Genomic DNA, 25,469 nt, shown 5'->3' on the forward strand with positions numbered 1-25,469 from the left:
ATGCACACAGAGGGTGCGGCGCACTGGGTTCTTGGCACGGCGCATATACACAGAAGCCCGATTTTGCTCTAAATTTGCAACCAATTGCCTTCAATCCCTTGAATTTGCCAAGTGGGGTCAATCTCTCAGTGTTTCATCCATTTTTATGTTAGTATGATGATAGTTCATGGCGGCTTATGGTTGCACAAAAACTCTTAAACCCTACCACTTAAAATCACCAAAGCAAATGCTGTTAGGGTTACAAACTCAGTGTGTTGGTGCCAAGGTTCTTCCTCCATTTCATTTTTCCTTCTTGCCCTCATTCCCTTCTTCCCTATTCCACTTTTTCCATTTCTCCCTATCCTAAATTGCTACTAAAATCCTATTCCCTATCCCCTCCGCACATTTGTCAAAGGTAAAACCCCAAACCCTACCCCATATAAATTTTCCTAACACCCCAAACCCTACCCCATATAAAATCTCCTAAACTCCCTAATCCCTTCATATTATTCCCCTTCCTAATAGCCCCTTGTTGCATTTTCCCCTTGGTGACAGATTTCAACACCAAAAAGAGCAGTTCAAGCACAGTTCATACACAGCAGTCATCTTGTCTTCAAGGTATCTTGTATAGCAGCCATGGCATCTGAGCATTCATCAGACTATGAGGTGGAAACCCAAAGTGACTCTCCCTTGGAGGAACAGGCACCCTGGAGGCCTCATAAGAGTGGCAGACATGTTAGAGAAGAATCGATCACCCTTACAGAATTGCAGGCCTGCCCTCTTGCTATGTCCTATTTTCAGCATCAGTCATGCTATGAGTTTTGTCAAAAGGTGGCTAGTGTCCAATTTCATCATGAGTTGGCTCGTCTTTTTGTGCTGCACTTGCACGGAGATCAAGCTATCTTGGCTGGTGTCACCTTCACACTTACACCAGAATCTGTCTCATTAGCAACCGGAATACCGAACATTGGTGAACCACGGCACAAGAAACAGAAGATTGACCAGCAGCATTATGAGCCTTACATCAAAACCAGTTTCTTAAGGCAGCTCAAGAGGGTGTTTCCATTCCGGTATCTGAAAGATGAATATGCTTCACTAATGAGATTGATAATGAAATATTTCAGCTGTGAGGGGCGATTCTCTCGTCTTTATGCTTATCAAATCAGGTTTCTCATGCATTTCACCAGGGTACAGATGATGAACATTCCGTATTTCATTTGCCGGAACATAGAGAGGATGACCACCTTTATACAACGCAAAACACCTTAGAAGCAACTTAACAGTGTCTATCATTTTGCTCTTATTAAGATTTTGGTGGTTCATAAACTTGGATTGCAGGGAATCACTTGGGATGATTTCATCTCGCATGATTTCTTCAGAGCTTCACGGGGAGTATCAAAGGTTAAGAATGAGGGTGAACCTTCTCATCAGTATGAGCGCCATGAGACTGCTAGTATGTCGATATTCATCACATATCAGAGGGGTGCTAGACATTTGTTTGCAGCAGCAAAGCGAGTGTTATCTCCACCCGGGGTGGAAGGGGCCTCGCTTCCTCCATCAGCATCACAGGAACAACACAAAGGCAAGGATCCAATGCAGGATGAGGGGCCTTCAGGTGAGCCATCAGGTGAACGAGAGACCGAATTCATTCTCCTTCATGATGATGATACAGATACGGGTCCACAAAGCGCCAAACTTAGAGAGATAATCCAGGAGCAGCAATCAGAGATCGAAGCCTTATCCCTTGAATTGGAGAGGGCTAAGTGGAACATGAAATATCTGGAGCAGAGGAACAAATAGCTTGAGGATCAGCAAGTGATCATGGAGCTACAAAACATTCGCGAGAATCGCCAAGCTGCGCAAAGGAGAAGAGTTGAGCTCATGTCATTGGAGCAAGAGATTAATGAAGATCGGGAGGCCAACCTCGAGAGAGTTAACATGCAATTAGAGAGGCTATTGGACAAGTCTGACAAGGACCATGCATTGTTGAGACGCATGGCTTTCCACTACATGGCGCGAAACAAAGTGTGCAAGGTCCGAATCAGGAATTTGAAGGCGAAATTGAGGAAGGCAATCAAGAAGCAAAAGAGGCAAAGGGAGCTCGATCGACTTCAGATATTGGCTGAAGCATCTTTAGCCCAGCATAACACTTGATAAGGAATCTCCAGCCCAAATTTCAAGAAATTTGGGGCATTTTTGGGATTTTTGGAAATTTTTGTGCAAAAAACAAGGTTTTTCTGCCTGTGCGCCGCGCCACGTGGCGCGCACTTACAATAGGGAGCTCCAAATGACAAAAGGTTTAAATTTTTGGATTTTCCATGTAAAATCATGACTGTTGGTGCATTTCCAAGAAGTTTGGGCCAATTTTGAGTCCTCAGGAGGTCAAAAACACCCAAAAAATGACCTCTCTACCCCTATTTTGACACACAGGAAGCAGTCTTGGGAGATTGCAATTTTGGAGGGGCAAATTGGCACCAAATTAAAAAATTAAACTTGGGTTGGAAAGTAGATAGGCAGATCTTTCCAACAAGCACACTTGGGCTCAATTTGGACTTCTATAGGTGCCTCAAAACCAGCTCCAAAGTGGCGCGACGCATATAGTTTTTGGCGCAACGCACAGAGACCCAAAGGCCAAAATCACTCCCGCTTCACAAAATTTCGATTCGCAATTTTCTCCAAGTGGGCCCGCTCATTTACAATACATTTTTCCCGGCATCGAAGGCAAAGTTTAAAAATAATTTTTGGCTTCTACCCAAGTGGCCAAATGAAGGCGAATAGCCACCCAAAACATCTGCGCTCATATTTGCTTTTTTCTAATTGGTCCTCATAGAAAATTGAATGTAACTGCTGATGGTTGGCTCTTCATCTCCTGGGTGGATCGAATTTCTCATGGCAAAGATTATTTATTGTATTGAGAGTCATTTTGTAAAGGGTTGGAATTTCTGGGAAACTGTGGGAGATAAACCCAGTCACTCACTGTACATTTTGACAGAGAATTAATGAAAGATTGCAGCTCTGGTTCATGAAATTCCTGTGCGGTGAGTTTAGAAAATGTATCTTCTTTATGTTTCATATGTATTTCGTTATGTTTCATATTTTCATTCATATTCATTTCCAGTGAAAGCTTTCTGAGAAAAAAATGTAGAATTCAGTGTACTGCTCTACCTTGGGATAGTTTTCACGTTCTATGTTTTCTTCTGTTGAAAAGGATTCATGCCCTTTTCACACTCTTAAACAATCTCTCCACTTCATATTATTTCGAATTTAATTGCTAGACTTTTCGCCTGTCTTGCCTCACGAAATAATCTGTGTCTTTGAGTTAAATTCTTTGCTCATGTTGTTCCTTGGCCCCACACATCCCAGAAAACTCAGTCATTTTTCAAAATACCTCCATCATATTTGTTTACCTAGCCTAAAATCAGTATCCATTTTTGTGTCATCTCAGACCCTATTGTTTATTTTCCTGAGCGTGACCCGGAGAGAGCCCTCTCCTGTTCTGGTAGGGCTAGCTACCAGACTGAGCATGGTTTGTGGTTACCCTGAATTTTGCCTTCCTTCAGCCTAAGGCAGATTTAGGCCCTAACATAGTGGCGACCGTACTGGGGAAGAAATTCTTCATTTGTTAGTCTTCTCCGTTGCGTAAAAGGCAGGCTTAACCTACAAACACCGCATACTTCTGATAGTTCTAAGCTTCCGGATGATAAGTTTAGGATTTGATAGGCTGAGTAAGTTGTTCATGTCCTGTTGATTTTTTGAAAATAGCACGCTGGCTTCAATAAGATATACCAGAGCCAATCCAAATCCTGATCCTCCTCATATCTATGAAAACCCCAATTTGATTCCAAGACTCCTTCGTCAAGAGAGCACTATAACTCCCGTGTTCAAATCCCATTCATGTCCTGACATTTTTTAGTATCTTGAAGAGCTTGAGTTTGATGAGCAATTTGAAATATCATTGTTCGAGACCAAATCCGAAAGGGCTGTTGACTATACTGTCCCCAATCCACAGTTTCTTGTAGACCTAGAAACTGAAAGGGCTAATCGGTCAATTGATAATTATATTGCGACACAGCTTCAAACTCAAATTGTTAATTCCCTACAAACTGCACACACCCATCCAACACCTCCAAGACCAAACCCACCAAGAGTGATGGCTGCTCGTTTTTCACCTCTTGTGCTGCCTCAAGTTCTAGATGATATGCCCACAGATTATCAAAGCAAAATCCCTTTGTTTGATGGCGCTCCTAACAGCATTACCGCTCAGCAACATGTGGACAGAATGGCAGATTTCTATGACCTTCATGAGATTGATGCAGAGAATGTGACAATGAGACTCTTTGTACAGACATTTGCCGGTGAAGTTAGGAAATGGTTCAGAGGTTTTCCGGCTGCACGTATCACTACCTTGGCCGAACTGCAAAGACAATTTTTAGACCGCTGGCAAGTAAAAAAGAATCCTCTTCAAATTCTGGCTTAATATGAGCAGATCAAACGAAACGCTAGTGAGTTGGTCCATGACTACTGCATTAGATTCAATTCCATTTATAATGAAATTCCTGATCATCTAAGGCCACCTGTGGGACTAGCCATGATGAAATTCCCGGATGGTTTTGATGCTGACATGGCTTATAAACTAAGAGAAAGAGAGTCGACCACAATGGAAGACATGCAAAAAATCAAGGTCAGCGTTGAAGCAAATCTGCTGTCCAAGAGGGCTAGAGAAAAAGCAGAAAAGAAGGTCACAGTCAAGTAAGAGTCTTCCTCGATGGATCAATTACTCAAGAAGGTAGAGCAGATGCTTGAAAGGATGAAACTGGACAAACCTGAGCCACAAGTTAGAAATTCTAACTTCCGTGGCCAGCAGCAGCCACAATATAGGATAAGACAGAGAGATCAGCGAGCCCAAGATCAAACAGCACAGCAGCCATTACAGCCACCTCTGCAGCAAAATTTTGTGAATGGACTGGAGTCTGATGAGGAAGGGAAGGTAATAGGGGAAGAGAACCACTTATTTACTCTGGATGATTTGCCTACTTACATTACTGAAGAGGAGGAGTATGCGGAAAGTTCAGCTGCACACAAAGACGCATATTTCATTCTAGTAAGTGACACCATTTTAGAAGAATAATCAGAGGAGTATCAAAGAGGCTATATGAATGCTCTGTCCGCTCAGCAACGGCAATATTTACTTAGAAATAGAGATGTGCCAGTTAACCCAATTCAGAAGAGGAAGGAAGTTTCGGCATCAAAGAATGATTCGTCAGTTGCACAAAGGAAAGGCAAAGAGGCACTTGGACCTGACATCAGCAATTCACCATCAACAGAAAAATCAAATCAGCAAATTGTATCAAGAGAAAAGGAAAAGAAAGAAGCCCCAGTCAAAGAGGTAGAAAAGACTTCCACTTTTAGTTTAGAGAATGAAATTTCCAAATTGAAGGTATCCATTCCCTTGACTGAAATAATGAAGAACAACAGTTATAGGGGGCAGGTTTCTAAAATTTTAAACTGTGATCCAATGTCTGATATGGTGAATGTCGAAGATGATCAACCCGAAATGATTTTTGGGCTAGCATTGAATGGTGAGTCTCCAGACAATGACGTGCCACCTTTTTATATCAGTTTGAGATTGCATGATTTTGTGTTACACAATTCCATGTTCGATTCCGGAGCTTCTCACAATCTCATGCCCAAGGCTATCATGGATAAGCTGGGTTTGGACATCACCCGGAAATACCATGATGTCTATTCGTTTGATTCCAGCAGAGTAAGATGTATCGGGCTCATCAAAGACTTGGTTGTAAGTCTGGATCAAATCCTAGTAAAGAATGTTTTGATGGATATTGTGGTAGCAGATATACCTCCCAGGTTCGACATGCTTCTTTCCAGATCTTGGGTAGCAAAACTGAAAGGGACATTACAACTAGATTTCTCCTATGCAACAATTCCAGTGTTTGGTCAAATGAGAAAACTGTATCGGGAAAAAAAAATGAAATACATGATTACAAGCAAGGAGAAACCCGTTAATCATCCAATTAATTATGTACATACAGATCTAGAGTCTTTTGTTTTGTATTCAGATAGTTTTAATGATGTAGATAGTCAGTTAGTTGAAGCAGAAAGTATTCCAGAAATAGTAGAAAATTTCACAGAAGTTTTGAAGAAAGAAGGACGAGAACAACAAAACACCGTTGAGAAATTAGCTGAAGGTAACGGACAACAAGCAAGAAAAACAGAGCCAGCAGAATTTCGGCACTTGGAAGAAGAGGAAGAAGGTTTGTGGACCATGGATTTTGATGGTGCAGTGGGAAATGATGGTGTCGGAATTGGTATTTGGGTACGCAGTCCTTTCTCCGCCCCGAACAAGGTGCCTAGTAATGTGCGGGTATGCTCCTACAAATTAGCTTTTGATTGTTCGAACAATGAGGCTGAGTATGAAGCTCTGATTGCTGGCCTAAAGATTCTAAGAAAGATGAATGCTAAGAGGATTGTAGTATATGGCGACTGCGAATTGGTGATTAAGCAGGTCAAAGGCGAATATCAAGCAAAACATCCTCGGATGCGGGCTTACCAGAACGCAGTCCTAGACATCCTGAAATTATTTTCAGAATATACCTTGACATGCGTGCCTCGTATTAAAAATAGCATTGTTGATGCTCTTGCTAAGGCAGCCAGTAGTTTGAAGATTCCAATGAACTCCAGTAATAAATTCGAAATCCATGTCAAGCATCGTCCGACTGTCCCCTGTTGGAAATAATACTGAGAGGGGGGGTGAATCAGTATTATCAAGTTCTTTTAACAAATCTTCCTTATTTACACTTTGAATTATTTTTGCATATCAGTACCATAAAATAATGAGCATGAACAAGAAAAACAGATAGTCACACCAAAGAACACCAGATATAAGGTGGAAACCCAATGTGGGTGAAAACCACCTGCTGCAATATGTCTCTATCTTCTTTCAAATTAGAAACTCCTTTTACAATGATTTTGTACTGGTGCAGTCCTTTACCAGTACGCAGGCTGCAACCTGCAGAGAGCTACAACTCTCTCTCGTTTTCCAGTCTCTCCTGGAAGGGAGCTACAACCCCCTACTTCTTTTCTTACAAGGACCACTTTTCATAAATTTTCAAATGATCATCAAGTACATGTAAATTACACAGTCAACTGCAGTAACCAGATCAACAATAACAGAACTAAACCCAGAACACCTTATCAACAGAAAAATTCAGTCAACAGAAGATCTTAAGACAGATATGCAGTTTTTCTTTCTCTGGCCTGCGTCGCTACGCACTACACCTTCTGCTTCCCTGCGTATACCCGCAGAAAGCCTTCTGCTGCACCGCGTACCCACGCACTGCTTCTTCAATCGCGTTGCGTACTGTTACTACAGGTACGCACCCAGAGACACTATCGCGCCACGTACTTCTACTGAAACCACGCATTCATAAATACTATCGCGCCGCGTACTTTTACTGTGCGTACGCACCTGAACCTCTGTTGCGCTGCGTACCCACGCAGTTCTGCTTCTTCTGCTCTGCGTACCCACGCACTTGCACCGTTATTCCCCTGCGTACTTCTGATTAGGGCCGAATTGGCAATTCACCAGTGTGCCACAGTTAGTCGGATGCCTAGATCTGATCATGCGCTCGAGAGATCACCCTTCACAAATTCGCTTTCAACTTCACTTTCATATAGATCAAGCTTTTAAGACAATAACCCAATATTTCAGATCTTAAGATATTCAATTTGCAAAGATGCTTAGCCAAGTGATCTCCTTTGCTTTATATAGGCAAGCTCCTCCTAAAATCATGGATCAAAACCATAGATAACCAATACCAGGGGCCCAAAAACATGAGGCTCAATAATAATAATAATATAAAACAATACCACGGGCCAAAACCATAGAATCAAGAGCGGCGGGCTAAATACCACGGGCCAAACATAGGAAACCCCACGTGAATGCGCTTCTCTGCCTTGAAGTAAGTGAAACTGGGGGTACGCACCTTCTAAACAGGTGACCTGCGTGTCTAGCCGCGGTCCCTTCACGGAGTACCGGTGTGTACGCATCTTCTGAACTGTTCTCCTGCGTACTTCTTAATTTTCAACATTTTGAGAGCCTGATCAGAGCATTGCCACTTGGGGGTGTTGCCATCAAGTACAACATCTGTAACATAGAGCCATACCAGAATCATAATGCCAACATCCCCGACAATCAGAGGTATTGGCAAGTTTTCCAAGATGATGAAGAGATTGATGATTTTCTGCAAAACAAAGGTAAGTTCAAAGAGACGTCAATTGATGAAGAAAATGATGATGGCAAAGATGAGGTGCAGATCAATCAAATGGATGTGTTACAGCTAAAGGATAACATTATTCCTAAAGGCTTGATACCTTTAGAAGAACTCTTTGATCAAGATGACATAGCCCGCAAACCAACATTGCAACCAACAGAGAAGGGTGTTGAAGAGGTCAATATCAGAACAACTGCTAATCCTAAAATGGTTAAACTATCTAAAGCATTACCACAAAAGATGAAAACCAAATATATCAGTTTGTTGTCTTCATTTTCTGACGTGTTTGCTTGGGACTATTCTGACTTGAAGACATACGATACCAATATAATTCAACACACTATACCCATTAAGCCTAATCAGAAACCTTTTAGACAGAAGTTGAGAAGGCTAAATCCAAAACTGCTGCCATCAATTGAAAAGGAGATAAACAGGTTGTACAAATCAGGAATCATTGTTCCCATCAGATTTTCGGATTGGATCTCCAATTTGGTGCCCGTGCGGAAGAAGACGAGTGAGATTCACTTGTGCATTGATTTTAGGAATCTCAATAAAGTTTCATTGAAATATAACTACCCACTGCCCAAAATGGATCATATACTTCAGCGAGTAGTTGGGGCATCTCGTATGTCACTACTTGATGGTTATTCTAGATATAACCAAATTTCTGTCCATGAAGATGACCGAGACAAGACAGCATTCACCACTCCGTGGGGAACTTTTCATTACGCTAAAATGCCTTTTGGTTTAAAGAACGCAGGTGCCACCTTTCAGCGGGCAATGGACTTGGCTTTCGCAAATGAGAAGGATGTATTTCTGGTCGTATACCTTGATGATCTGACAGTGTTTTCCAAATCTGATGAAGAACACATGTATCATCTGAAAACTGTCTTTCAAAAGTGCAGAAAATATGGTCTATCGCTGAATCCGAAAAAGAGCTTGTTTGCCATGGAGGAGGGTAAACTACTTGGGCACATTATCTCAAAAGATGGCATTCGTATTGATCCAGCACGTGTACAAGCTATTCAGCAAATTGATATGCCCCGGAATAAGAAGGAGATTCAGTCTTTCAATGGTAAAATGAATTTTTTATGCCGCTTTATACCTAATCTTGCTGAGCACCTAAGAGAGATCACAAACATGCTTAAGAAGGAAATCCAAGTGAAGTGGACGGAAGAGGCTGTAAAATCTTTCAATTTAGTCAAATTGGCTCTTTCTTCAGCTCCAATTCTAATCAGCCCGGAATACACTTAAGATTTTATATTGTTTTCATTCGCTTCGGAGCACACTATGGCAGTGGTGTTGATGCAGAAAAGAGATGATCATGAAAGACCCATTGCTTTCTTCAGCCGAACTATAAGAGATGCAGCCTTAAAGTAAAACATAATTGAGAAGTAAGCCCTCGCACTTGTGAAAGCATTGAAAGATTTTCAGGTATACATTCTGCATTCTCATATTTTGGCTTATGTTCCTAACACTGCTGTCAAAGATGTTTTAGTGCAGACCGATCTGGAAGCAAGACGAGGCAAGTGGATTGCAGCTTTGTTGGAATATGACGTGGAGATAAAGCCCACAAAGCTAGTTAAAGGACAGGGATTGGCAAAGTTAATGGCCGAATCAAACTTGCACGCCTTAGACATAAATCTGATCGCTGCTATGTCTGATGAGAATGAGGAAGGTTCGTCAATTCAGGTATCTGAAATGTTTGCTCTTTCTCCGTGGTATTCAGACATCATATATGTGCTTCAAAATTTGTCACCACCACCCGGCATGACTAGAAACAAAGCTAGAACTCTCAAATTAAAGGCTGCCAAGTTTTGCATTCTAAATTTTTCACTTTATTGGAAAGATCCCGGTGGCGTTCTTTTGAATTGTTTGGTGGAAGAAGAAGCAAAGCAGGTCATGGAGGATTTCCACGAAGGAGATTGTGGTGGTCACCTTTTTTGGAAAATAACAGCAAATAAAGTTCTGAGAGCGGGATACTATTGGCCAACATTTTTTGCTGACGTATATAAGGTTGCCAAGAGCTGTCATAAATGCCAGATTTTTGAAGGAAGGCAGAAAGTACAGCCCTTTCCGCTCAAGCCCATTGAGGCAAGTGCCCCTTTTCAGTAATGGGGGTTGGATTTCATTGGTGAAATTCATCTCGCTTCTTCCGATCAGCATCGATGGATTCTTACGGCAACAGATTACTTCACGAAATGGATCGAAGCAATTCCCACCAGACAAGCTACAGATGCGGTAATTATTCCATTCCTTGAAAATAACATCTTGTCTCGCTTTGGTTGCTCGAATAAATTAATCACTGATAACACAACAGCGTTCAAATCGAAAAGGATGGTAGAGTTTTGTCATAAATATCACATCATTTTGGGTCACTCAACTGCCTATCATCCGCAAGGCAATGGATTGGCGAAGTCTTCTAACAAATCTTTGGTCAACATCATTAAAAAGCTGCTGGAAATCAACAAGAAGAGTTGGCATAAGAAGTTGGTCAATGCACTTTGGGCAGATCGGGTCAGTCAAAAGAAATCCATTGGTATGTCCTCCTTTGAGCTTGTGTATGGAGTTGATGCCTTGTTTCCTACCTCTCTTGTAGCCCTGGTAGTCAAACTTCTTCAGGAAGCCGGCAGTGAAGATGATCCCATGCAGAGAAGATTGAATAAAATGATCCATTTGTAGCAGACCAGAGAAGAAGTGTTCCAAAACACATCCAAGTTGCAGGAGAAGATTAAGAAAATTTATGACAGAAAAGAAAAGGCAGAAAAATTTCAACTAGATGATGTAGTGCTAAAGTGGGATGCAAGGAATGAGGAGAAGGGTAAGCACGGTAAGTTCGAGAATCTCTGGAAAGGTCCCTTCAAGATTGCAGCATATCGGGGTCAGAATGCCTTTCTTCTGAAGGAAATGAACGGGGAAGATTGTCCAGGAGGGCCGATCAATGGTCGGCTGCTCAAGCGGTACCACTTCTGAGTTGTTTCTACTATCTCCATTGTCACTGTAAATACCATTTTATTTCAGTTTTGGTTAGAGTTTGTCAAGTCAGTCTTCGAGTCATTTTAAGATCAAATTTGAGTCAGTTTTTCGGTCATTTTGGTTTCATAATCGAGTCAGTTTGAGTCAGGTTTTAGTCAATAAATGAGTCAGAGTCTGGTGTTGTTTGTCGAAATAATGACTCCATAGCCCAATGGACGAAGGCATTGTCTGCTCTCCCAAAGATCTGCCGTTCTTGGCACCTCCAAGGAGCTACCATCCCCCATTGGAGCCAATGTTAGAGTTGGTCTTGTCAGTCCTCCGTCAGAGATCAAAACTCTTTCTGCATTTCATTTTTAGGTGTCTCTCTCCATTCATTCAGCTGCATTCCGCTAGGGGCATGCCATTATTTGATGGAAGGGCCTCATCATTCATTCCCCTCATGTCTTGTACCTGCTGGCTTAGGTCTTTTCATCAATGTGTATTAAAGTCCATGACAGTCAATGTTTGATCTTTTAGTGGACGAGAGTCATTTCGGTCATTAAGTCTAGGGATTAGTCATTAGGTCTTCAAACAATGTCCAATAAAGCCAGCAAGGCTAGAGGGAGGCTCTTATAAAGTTGTGATTCAAAGATTTTCATCGTCATATCGATAGATTACGATTGTTCTTCAAAACTCTGTTTTGAAGAAAAGTCAACAGTTTGCCATTTGTAATAATTTTCAAAAGTTTCTTAGTGGATTTCTCCAAGCGCAGCCCTGGTCTCCTTAGCCAAATTCCATGTCGGCTACCCCTGCAAAAAATTGCCAAAAATTTCATCATTTTAGTCAAAGAAATCAAAAGGAAGTGTGAAAAGCACAGTTGTATTAATTGTGAAAAAGTGCCAAAGTGAAAACATTACAAAATGGGTTTTGGAGGAAGAAAAAATCAAGTCCAACTCTTGCAACATATTTCTCCAAGTTATATAAATCATTTGAAACAAGTTACATTCATGAAATCTTCTAGCAAAATCGAATTTGGAGGTTGAAGAACAAACCGCAGTTGAAAGGTCGTGACTGTGTCAAAGGATTGGAGCGTAGCGCAGAGGTGGAGGAGCGTGGCGCACATAGAGCGCGCGGTGCATTGGGGATTTCCGCCCAGTGCTAATTCAAATGGGCACGATACACACAGAGGGCGCAGCACACTGGGTTCTTGGCGCGGCGCATATACACAGAAGCCCGATTTTGCTCAGAATTTGCAACCAATCGCCTTCAATCCCTTGAATTTGCCAGGTGGGGTCAATCTCTCAGTGTTTCATCCATTTTTATGTTAGTATGATGATAGTTCATGGCGGCTTATGGTTGCAAAAAAACTCTTAAACCCTACCACTTGAAATCACCAAAGCAAATGCTGTTAGGGTTACAAACTCATTGTGTTGGTGCCAAGGTTCTTCCTCCATTTCATTTTTCCTTCTTGCCCTCATTCCCTTCTTTCCTATTCCACTTTTTCCATTTCTCCTTATCCTAAATTGCTACTAAAATCCTATTCCCTATCCCCTCCGCACATTTGTCAAAGGTAAAACCCCAAACCCTACCCCATATAAATTTTCCTAACACCCCAAACCCTACCCCATATAAAATCTCCTAAACTCCCTAATCCCTTCATATTATTCCCCTTCCTAATAGCCCCTTGTTGCATTTTTCCCTTGGTGACAGATTTCAACACCAAAAAGAGCATTTCAACCACAGTTCATACACAGCAGTCATCTTGTCTTCAAGGTATCTTGTATAGCAGCCATGGCATCTGAGCATTCATCGGACTATGAGGTGGAAACCCAAAGTGACTCTCCCTTGGAGGAACAGGCACCCTGGAGGCCTCATAAGAGTGGCAGACATGTTAGAGAAGAACCGATCACCCTTACAGAATTGCAGGCCTGCCCTCTTGCTATGTCCTGTTTTCAGCATCAGTCATGCTATGAGTTTTGTCAAAAGGTGGCTAGTGTCTAATTTCATCATGAGTTGGCTCATCTTTTTATGCTGCACTTGCACGGAGATCAAGCTATCTTGGCTGGTGTCACCTTCACACTTACACCAGAATCTGTCTCATTAGCAACTGGAATACTGAACATTGGTGAACCATGGCACAAGAAACAGAAGATTGACCGGCAACATTATGAGCCTTACATCAAAACCAGTTTCTTAAGGCAGCTCAAGAGAGTGTTTCCATTCCGGTATCTGAAAGATGAATATGCTCCACTAATGAGATTGATAATGAAATATTTCAGCTGTGAGGGGCGATTCTCTCGTCTTTATGCTTATCACATCAGGTTGCTCATGCATTTCACCAGGGTACGGATGATGAACATTCCGTATTTCATTTACCGGAACATAGAGAGGATGACCACCTTTATACAACGCAAAACACCTCAGCAGCAACTTAACAGTGTCTATCATTTTGCTCTTATTAAGATTTTGGTGGTTCATCAGCTTGGATTGCAGGGCATCACTTGGGATGATTTCATCTCGCGTGATTTCTTCAGAGCTTCACAGGGAGTATCAGAGGTTAAGCATGAGGGTGAACCTTCTCATCGGTATGAGTGCCATGAGACTGATAGTATGCCGATATTCGTCACATATCAGAGGGGTGCTAGACATTTGGTTGCAGTAGCAAAGCGAGTGTTATCTCCACCCAGGGTGGAAGGGGCCTCGCTTCCTCCATCAGCATCACAGGAACAGGACAAAGGCAAGGAGCCAATGCAGGATGAGGGGCCTTCAGGTGAGCCATCAGGTGAATGAGAGACCGACTTCAGATACGGGTCCACAAAGCGCCAAAACTTAGAGAGATCATCCAGGAGGAGCAATCAGAGATCGAAGCCTTATCCCTTGAATTGGAGAGGGCTAAGTGGAACATGAAATATCTGGAGCAGAGGAACAAACAGCTTGAGGATTAGCAAGCGATCATGGAGCTACAAAACATTCGCGAGAATCGCCAAGCTGCACAAAGGAGAAGACTTGAGCTCACGTCATTGGAGCAAGAGATTAATGAAGATCGGGAGGCCAACCTCGAGAGAGTTAACATGCAATTAGAGAGGTTGTTGGACAAGGCCGACAAGGACCATGCATTGCTGAGACACATGCCTTTCCACTACATGGTGCGAAACAAAGTGTGCAAGGCCCGAATCAGGAATTTGAAGGCGAAATTGAGGAAGGTAATCAAGAAGCAAAAGAGGCAAAGGGAGCTCAATTGACTTCAGATATTAGCTGAAGCCTCTTTAGCCCAGCATAACACTTGATAAGGAATCTCCATCCCAAATTTCAAGAAATTTGGGGCATTTTTGTGATTTTTGGAAATTTTTGTGCAAAAAACAAGGTTTTTCTCCCTGTGCGCCGCGCCACGTGGCGCGCACTTACAATAGGGAGCTCCAAATGACAAAAGGTTTACATTTTTGGATTTTCCATGGAAAATCATGACTGTTGGTGCATGGCCAAGAAGTTTGGGCCAATTTTGAGTCCTCGGGAGGTCAAAAACACCCAAAAATGACCTCTCTACCCCTATTTTGACACACAGGAAGCAGTCTTGGGAGATTTCAGTTTTGGAGGGGGAAATGGGCACCAAATTCAAAAATTCCACTTGGGTTGGAAAGTAGACAAGCAGGGCTTTCCAACAAGCACACTTGGGCTCAATTTGGACTTCCGTAGGTGCCTCAAAACCAGATCCAAGGTGGCGCGATGCATACAGTTTTTGGCGCGGCGCACAGAGACCCAAAGGCCAAAATCACTCCCACTTTGCGAAATTTCAATTCGCAATTTTCTCCAAGTGGGCCCGCTCATTTACAATACATTTTTCCCGGCATCAAAGGCAAATTTTAAAAAGCATTTTTGGCTTCTACCTAAGTGGCCAAATGAAGGCGAACAGCCACCCAAAAAATCCGCGCTCATATTTGCTTTTTTCTAATTGGTCCTCATAGAAAATTGAATGTAACTGCTGATGGTTGGTTCTTCATCTCCTGGGTGGATCGACTTTCTCATGGCAAATCTATTTATTGTATTGAGAGACATTTTGTAAAGGGTTGGAATTTCTGGGAAACTGTGGGAGATAAACCCAGTCACTCACTGTACATTTTGACAGAGAATTAATGAAAGATTGCAGCTCTGGTTCATGAGATTCCTGTGGCGTGAGTTTAGAAAATGTATCTTCTTTATGTTTCATATGTATTTCGTTATGTTTCGTATTTTCATTCATATTCATTTCCAGTGAAAGCTTTCTGAGTAAAAAAGGTAGAATTCAGTGTACTGCTCTGCCTTGGGATAGTTTTCACGTTCTATGTTTTCTTCTGTTGAAAAGGATTCATGTATTTATGCCCTTTTCACACTCTTAAACAATCTCTCCACTTCATATTATTTCGAATTTAATTGCTAGACTTTCCGCCTGTCTTGCCTCACGAAATAATCTGCGTCTTTGAGTTAAATTCTTTGCTCATGTTGTTCCTTGGCCCCACACATACCAGAAAACTCAGTCATTCTTCAAAATACCTCCATCATATTTGTTTACCTAGCCTAAAATCAGTATCCTTTTTTGCGTCATCTCAGACCCTATTGTTTATTTTCCTGAGCGTGACCCGGAGAGAGCCCTCTCCTGCTCTGGTAGGGCTAGCTACCAGACTGAGCATGGTTTGTGGTTACCCTGAATTTTGCCTTCCTTCAGCCTAAGGCAGATTTAGGCCCTAACAGAACGATTTGAAACTACCAATTCAAGGAATATATGATGGATGTGTGTGATAATTTAAAGTGGGAGGATGATCTCACCAACTAAGGTTTTGGTTATGCTTCATGGGATTACCATGCTCTTGAAAACCTGAGAAAGATCATCCCTATTGTTTAAAATCATATGGAAAGGCACTTAGCGTTTTTTTCATCACAACAACGGTGGGGGTTTATTTACATCTTCTTTGGAATATTTGTGGTCTCTGCATATGGATTGCTTTTTTTGATTCTATAATATGGCTTATGTCCATCCCTACTTATTCATATAATGGGAAAAATCACATAATGTTACTTATGGCAATTACTCTACTCAATGGAGTTACTTCTGAACCACTTGTTAATATAGTTATCAACATCAACCTTTATTGGCATAGGCATGGAATTTATGTGCTCTTTGAGTGTTGATATCCTTACTCGGCATAGGGAATTCACATTTCTGGGAGGCTTATTGGGGCTAGGTATTACTATCTTGTTATGGTTGTAGTTTACATTGGCTCTTTTGATGGCTCCAGTTCTATCTACATGTCTGAGATTTATTTTGGCCTTCTACTCTTATTTGGGAATACTATAGATGTGGTATTATTAATGCACTTGAAATATAGACAACAAGAATAGTTTTGTTTTATATTATTTTGCATATGTTATTGCATTGATAATAACAAAGAATGGTTTTGTATTAACAAAACAAGTAAATTGGTACCCATGGTTTTTCAACCAAAAGAATAGTTCGGAATTAATACCATGGTTTTGTGTATTTATACTCATGGTTTTACATTATGTTAAATACAAAAATATTATGGGTTGCTATACTAGTTATGGTATTTCATGTGTTAAATTCGATAATAGTTATGGTTTTGTATTTGATAATGCATTTAAAAATACAAATGTTAGTTGTGTTTATGATTTTATTTATGCATTTGCAAGGAAGTGCTTTTATGCAAAGTTTTATAATACGTAGAAGTTATTATTGATTTTGACATGATAATGATAATCGGTAGAGATTGAATCTTTGCAATAGAGATATATGGATTCTCTCACATTTTGTTTGGATGAAAAGCCAAAATATTTCGGGTTTTGATAATTTGATATTTCAGGAATTATAGGTAATTGTGACATTAGAGTGTTTGCTAACAATAGTGTTTACAGTGAAGAAATCATGACTTTTGCAAAGGAATTTAGTGATAGTTTTTAAACTAATCTCTTTTACAACAATCAAATGATGGATTATAACTAATACTATTGCAAATGATGAGATCATTATATATAACTATTGTTACATGTAGGGTGAAAAATCGTTAGACACAGAGTTACAATGGGTAACTTGGTTTACAAAAATATTTTACTAACTTAATATGGTTAGACAATGGTGATGTGTGATGGGGAAGAAGGTTATTGCAGTAGAAAGTCATGCCATGAGGATATTTTTCTCTAAGAACTATTGGGTAATGTGTCGAGAAATATGGCAACATGACTAATGTATTGGCCTCTAGTTAATAATGATTGAATGAAAGTTTATGTTTCTTTTGTAAAATCTCCACAATGAACAAGGGATGGACTTCCTCATTATCATTGAGTAAGGGTTGAACCCCCTCACGAAACATTTAATAAAGAAAAATGTTTGTTGGTTTTTCCCTTCAAGGTTTCCAAGGTCATCTCGGTGTTCTTTTATGTGCTTATCTATTTGGTTTATCCTATCATTAATGTCACCTTACTTTTGTTGGGAATTACCTCATTCATCATGTTCTTAATAAGCCTTGAATAATTGAACGATGTTAACGATGCAAAGTTGCATCAAAATGCATTATATTAACAAGTTGCACTAATGAATATTCTTTTACGCAAATAACTACTCTATTTCTATGGTTACTTCACTTTATGATTGTGGTTATATCATTTGATGGTTAATTAAAGAGTATGTGATAAGTCATTTTAGGGATGCTACAAGCTGATAAAACTTGTAAAAAAAATCAATCCTGTGTATTTTGTGCAAGGTATAAAGAGGGATGTTACAAGTCATATTAGAGCTCAGATTACAACATTTTCACCTCTTGGGTTATGTAAGAATGTGAAGGAGTAGACATATGATGATATTGGATGAAGCTTAGGTATGATACTAATGAAATTATATTGTAATGCATTACATTGCATTTAATATGAAATGCGTAATAATGCTAATGACTACTTTGAAGAATAATAGTATTAATGATTGCTTTGAAGAATAATAATGTTGATGACATTGAGTTCTCTTGTTGATAAAAGATAGTTCAAAATCATATTACTTTTGATTATAATTAAATTATGGACAATCTTGATTGTCCATAATTTAATTTAAAGATTAAATATTTTTTAACTTAAGTGTATGTGTGTATTCAAAAATAATAAATGGCAACAAAATTTAAAGATTAAAATGTTGTTTTAATTGCCATATAATGTGAAGATATTAAACTTCTATTATAAAAATATTTATAAATATCTAAATTTATATAATTTGATCGTGTATTGTATAAATAAAAAATTAACAAATATATGCCAACAACAAAAATTAAAAATTAAAATATTTTTTAATATGCATATGTTTCTTTTATATATTTAACTTTTATATTTTATTAAAATATTGCACTTATATTACAATTGTTTATAAATAAATAAATATCTATATATATATATATATATATATATATATATATATATATATATATATATACATTTATTACGTTGATAGACATGGTCTATATTGGAAGTGAAGTAAGAGAATTTTGTTTTTTTAATTAAATGAATAATTAAGATTTGCTCTCATGGGAATATTCTTTGTCTTATATATCATCCAACAAACAATATCAAAGATTTACAAATTGTTTTTCAGTGTTAATAATAAGTTTCCACTTGATACAAGTATCTTATTCTAAAATATAATTAAAAATATTATAAAACATTGCACCCTCCCCTCCATTCATTTCATTCCACTCTCCATCCGTGTGTTTCATTCCCCATCTGCCTGATCCATTCATTTCATTCCCCATCCGCCCGATTCATTCATTTCATTCCCCATCCGCCCATTTCATGGTTTAATAAAACAAACCATGTAAAGATGGATGCATCGTCACTTACCCAAAATTACACCCGTTTGAAGTTACATTATCGATCTCAACCATTGAATTTGCGGCAAAACCCTAACTATTCCGTGCCACAAATTGGGTTCTGGCAAAACCCTACACAGGCTTTCAAACTACGAAGGAGAGAAAGGTAGGCCAGAAGGTGTCAACTATAGTTGAAAAGGTCTTCTTTCCACATCCACATATCTGGACACAATAGTTAAGTAGCAATGTTAAGACATGTACGTAATAATTTTTGTTTTAACAACGAAATTGTTTTTAAGGTAATGTCCATAAAAAAATTCTCTAATACAATGTAAAGCATTATATGTTATAATATTCCATAATTTTTTATTATTTAAACTTAAATGTTTATTATTTAATGAAATATTTGTCTACTATAACTCTGTTTGGAATCTATTGTATAAAAACATGTTTGAATTATTAATATTCTGGTTGATTCAATAATTTTTTTGCATCGTTGAAGTTGAATTAATATTAAGGTTTAATAATAGGGTTAAATCCATACCATGCACTTAATAATTTTAGACAGTAATGATCCAATGACTAACCAAGAGTTGAGACATCCTGTATTGACCACAAACGAAGTGAAAACTCTTTGGGGATGCCTACTCCTTGAGCATAATCAATACAAGCTAAGCATGTCATTTCGAGGAACCAAACACAAGTGGTGAGGGAGTTAACAACCCATCTCAAACACTTGGTCTACCCTTACTTGTCTAATTTATTTATGGGGAACTAGCAACCTCCATAGATATATGCAACAACCTGCAAGCCACATATCAAAAATTCATAGTTAAGCCTAGAACCAAGACGTCCGGAGACCACTAGAACAAGAGCCAGGGTCTTAGACTCTAACGGGATGCTCATCCCTCCAACCTTACTATCATGGGCCATGGTTGTCATTTTTTGGGATTCGACCTGGGCGGTGAGGGAGTTAATAGCCCACCCCAACTACTTTGTCTATCCTTACCATACACTTAATAATTATTAATGTGTTTAATATACACCTGTTAGCGTATATAAACCACATTTACTAATGTTGTTGTGCTAGTAAACAATTACAGTAGGAGTGTATATATTTTAATAAAATGTAATTGTTTATCAATATAAAAAAATTATAAATAAATTTATAACTTTATAAATTTTAATATTTGTTGACACCTAATCTTTAGGATTAAGTAAATCCATATAAATATTGTAAATTAAAAAATAAAGAAAATTGGAAGACGAAGAAATATTGGGACATGAAACCCAATAGTCTTCTTCTCTATGTATATATTCATGTTCCATCTTAATGCAAAACACAATTCAATTCAAGTTACCTCTTAACCTAATATGGTTTAGAGAAAACCCTTTTTTAGCTTCTTTCTCCTATTTAACTCCTGCTATTTTCTTACTCCGGAGTTGTTATGCTCTATCCTTTGGTTCTGTTGCACACTGTCCCATTGCATTTTATTTGTTTCTTCTCATTCTCTGCATTGGTCTCCGGTGAAATGAATATTATTCGATGCATTGTTATAGGTATATATTTTGCATGTGTATGTGTTCCAATGTTATTGTGCGTACGTATCAGAGGCACCATAGTTCGAATGTTGTTGTGCTACAGTGTATGCAAGCTTAATGTTGTTGAAATTATTAATTATTTATTTGTTGTCGATACTCTAAGAGGAGGATAGAGGCACTAACAAAAGCCAAGGAGAGGCCATTCAAGGCATTGCCATTGTCGTCATCGTCGAGCAGATCAAACAGATTCTAAGTTTCCATTGTCGCCTTCTTTGAACTGGCTCTTCTCTAATGCCAAAATAAATATTTTGTATATATGTTCAACGCCATCTGCAGCTGAGAGTGACCTGTGTTGGCTGTGGGATGCGTTAAACTCTAGTGTGTTAACGGAGTTTTGAAGGGATGCCTAATTTGAAAGCGTAGTGTGTATATATGGTACATACGACATATAATGTGCGTTCAACTTTTTTATGAAGGCAATGTATGGTGGAATATGAGTCGAATTCTTTTTTTTAAATTTGCGTGCTTTGGAAACATATGGTATAAAATGTGGTGTGTGTTTTCTTTATAGTGTATATAAAGTGAAAGTTCATTTTATATATGTGTAGCGCTTTTAAAACGAGAACGTATGATTATATTTTGAGTGGTTGGTATATATTCGCATGAAATATGAAAGTGGGTTATATGGAATGAAATATAATGGGTATGATATGGAAAGCATAATCATCCTATCCTATACATAAATTTTTTATGTTAAATCTATATGTTAATTTATCTGATTATGAAATACACATATGTATATGTTGTAAATATATTATGGAGATGTTGTGAGTAGTAGTGAGAGTTGGACCTTTGAGTCGAGTTTTTTTTGGATACATAATGCATTTCGTAATATCTATAGTGGGAGTAGTTCCTATTAGTTGATTCAAGTGGATCTTCAGATACAATGGTATGGAAAAGCTCCAAAATCAAAGTGCTCATAATGAAGTCAACGACTAGAGCGTAGATCTCATCATCTTGATTCTAACAGCGTGAACGGCACTTCAATCCGAGTCCGAACGATGAAGTTATCGTGAAAAGAAAGTTACCTTGTTCCTTTGGAAAATGAGGATTTTCCCAAAAAAATGGACTTTTAAGCTTTAAAAGGAAAAATCGCAATTGGCACATCCAAAGGAGCGAACTTAAGGAGCGCAACAGAACCCCCCCCCCCTTCCCCCGATCACCGATCTCTGAATAGATCGGATCGATGATCGAAGGGCGATTAGATCAGTGGAATCGGTGTCGACGATATTGGGGTAATCGGCATCAGCGATCAGGGGTCCAATCGGGCGATGCTAATATCGGCGATCGGCAGTCGGCAAAGTTCCCTGATATACAGGGCCTTGGACCTCAGTGACTTGCGATTGCGATATCGGGCCCAGACCCGATAAGTATATATGCCCGATTTAATATTTTTTGAAATCCGGGTAAATAGTTTTTGGTTGGATTTTAGTGTTTTACGGGGTTTTTAGTGTATTATCACTTCAACGATAAAAAGACTATTTTGAAGGCTTCGTTGCACCCGCCGACCCTTCCATTCAAACAGCCTCTATTTTATGCCAAACAACCCCGATTTAAGAGGGATTTTTCCTAACAGAGGCACTATAAAGTCCGATGATTGGAAAAAGCAAGGGGGAGAGGAATTTCAGCACATTGTTTGAGGCAGGAGAGCTTTCAGGTGGCCGATAGTGCATTTTGTCTGTTTTTGACAAGTTTTAGAAACAAAGCCACATCTGAAACCTTACCCACTTGGATGGATTGTTATAGACATATTTGGGCACATCAACCCCAAACTTATATGTTGATATATTAGGGCTCATCAACCCCTAAAAGAGTTGTTTCATACCCTAAAGGAACATAGTCATCTGAATACATCATTCCCCAAAAGTTCCATCTGAGAAACCATCCAGAAATTGCCTAAATTGAACCATACTAACTGCTCCACTGGCAAAGTGCGATGCATACTGAGTGGTACACTACCAGGGTGCGATGCATACTGTTTAGGCCTTCTATAGGGTGCGATGGGCGAGGATGGACAAATTTCCGGGACAATTTGTTAGTTGGTTGCTCATGGAATCTTCTAGAAACTTCTCCTGTGCCACTTGCCTCTCTAAATTCGCCCAAGGATGAACAAGGGAACCAGGTGTTGGCCAGATAAATCGATCTTGTAGACAAGGCCGAGCTCCCTAGTATCAGAAGATAGTCTAGCAACAAACAGACAAACAAACCTATCTTTCTCTAGACATATGCGATTTATAAATAAATACTATAGAGGTGTTAAGATCCTACCTTAGATCCAATGCTTGTTCGTAGTAGTCATCCCCTGGTCGTTCAAAAGAGTTACCTTTGAGGACCTGTAATCATAAACAAGCAAACATTAAATAGCACCTGTATCGCAAATATCATAAATCATGTCTATTATGGTGATCAAGGAATCCATAAAATAAACCATGAATTAACAGTGTATTGAGAAAAACGAATTTACTTGTATTAACTTTGAAGTAGAAGAACCTTACAACCTTTTTAGCCTTGATGTTGAACAAGCTCTTCCTGGGGTCTGAAACAGGAATTTCCTTTACTTTGACAAGCCTTGCACTCTTCCAAATGAGATCTTAGAGGTATATAATCTCTCCTCATAAAAACTCAACTAAAGAAGACTAAGTTCCAGCAGCATTTCACCTCAAAAATATTTAGCTTCTCACCTCCCCAGTAACCAGCCCAGTGCTTCTTTTTATAGTACAGAGGAGGAGGTTACTGGTCCATCTATGAAGGGATGAAATCCTCCTTCAAAGGGATAAGCTCCTCATATCAAGGGGTTAGCTCTTTAAGGTATGGGATGCATGAAACTTAAGAGAGCGAACTTGCCACCTCAAGATTCCTTCTAGAAGCTTCTAGAAATGACTGAAAGTGAATTTTTCAGAGTATACTCGCGCCTTTTTAACTTTTACAGGGGTCCGCACCTTTAACATAGAGATAGTGTGGTCAGGTGCACAGGAGACATGACCATTAGGTGCGGGACTGCAGGTAAGACAAAGATAGAGTGTGGAACCAGAGTTTTAAAGACTTTTGAAGGCTTTCCTCTTATTTTCCAGACTTGATATGAGGAACTGATATTTTAGACTTGCAGAGGAGGAAAGTATGAGAGGTAATGAACTCACACAGATAGTAGAATGTCAAGGTGACAATTTTTAGTGCAACAGATTACCCCCTAAAGTGCGAAGTCTGTAATAGATGAAGATAGAGTCTGTCATGTATGAAGAGTGAAGTACTTTATCATTTCAAGGATCATCTTGTAGACATCCCAGTCGGAACCTGTAAAAACATTCAATGCAAAATATATATATACGTAGACATATCATCGCTGAGGTAGGCATTCCCATACTCAGATCAAAATTGACTAAACTGTTCTGATACAGGAATGATTCTGTGATACATCAAGAGTATAGACATGTGTAGACACAGTATGGATGCATCCATCTATTTATGAATAGTCCACTGTATAATGAATAACAAAATTCCTCGCAGCCTGGATGGTAGAAACTAGATGCAGGGTCTTGATTTCCGCTTCCTGAACTAGTACGATTCTATCCATGTGAATGAATGTGTCGAAGTTGAACATGGTAGAAACCACTTGATTACCAGTCAATGATGTGAATTGTTAACAAGTGTGAGAGAAACCACCAGTAATGTCAATGGCTCTCAAATTACCTAGTACAATCCATGAAATGTGAATAAATGAGCTGAAGTCGAACATGTCATAGAATCATTCGATTGAAGGTCAATGATGCAACCTATCATCGAAGACGAGAAAACTGCCATCAGGGCATATAGTTTTCAAGGTACTGACGATTTCTAGATCAACTTCCTAGATAATGAGCTGAAGTTGATAGAAAGTGATCCGTCGTAGGCAAGCCCACAACACAAAATCATAGATCAAGTTTTGAAGAAATATATTGGCAAGGACTGACTCAGGGATGGTCAAAATGGATGACATATATCTTGCAGATGAATGGTTTGTTTGAACTGTTCTCTTGAACACATAATGACACTGTAGATGGTTTGGTGACAATTGACCCAAAGCTAATACCCAGAAATCGGCTGAAGACTTTCAATGTGGTTTGATTAACTGTTAGGCAAAGGATTTTCCCAACCCAGGTGAACAAAAAGTGTCGTGTTCAAGAGTGGTTGACGGCTTTTTACAAAACAAAGTGTAACAAACAGGTTCATTTTTCTCTCTTTTCCCCCACCATTTCTGGCAAGCACCTCTTTATTTTTTACAAGCTTGAGGAGGATAACATTTGCTTGTTTATAAGCTCATCCTTCGGATGAGTCCAACTTAGTTTAAAATTTGAACCCTGAGAAGGAGTGGTTCGTTCCTGTTTAAAATTGAACAGGTCCTTTACTGTTAAATTTTAACGAGTCCAGTATAGGAAAAACTCGGTGTTTTTCAATTTTAAGGAGTTAGAAGAAAAACTTAAGAAAACTCCATGGGGGTACGTTTTCGTAAAATATTCCCTCAGGTCCGAAAAAGGAAAAAATAATACAGGAGGGATGACATTTCCAATACTTTAACGAGTTGGAAAAGACAAGCGCTCGATAATCTTTTCATATTTAACGAGTCCGAAAATGGTTTTAAGAGGACTCTATTGACCGTAATTAGTCAACGTATACCTTTTTTGTAAATAGTCCATTTCAGTCCATAAAAGGGGTAAACTTATACTGAAGGGACGATTATTCATTTATTTTAATGAGTTCGAACAATCAAGTGCTCGACAATCTTTTCAATTTTCGAGAGTCTGAAAAGAGCTTAAAGAGGACTCCAATGTTT

The 25,469-nt window shown here is 39.2% G+C and overlaps 1 pseudogene; it reads left to right on the top strand.

Moving 5' to 3' along the window:
- LOC149258817 (bax inhibitor 1-like) overlaps positions 1-16,598 on the top strand; it is a 55,632-nt pseudogene extending 39,034 nt beyond the window's left edge.
- Positions 16,599-25,469: the final 8,871 nt, after the last annotated feature.

This window comes from Pinus tabuliformis, chromosome 6 (assembly GCF_031772625.1).
Source record: "Pinus tabuliformis cultivar Carrire ecotype Pingquan chromosome 6, CPIR1, whole genome shotgun sequence".
Lineage (NCBI taxonomy): Eukaryota > Viridiplantae > Streptophyta > Pinopsida > Pinales > Pinaceae > Pinus > Pinus tabuliformis.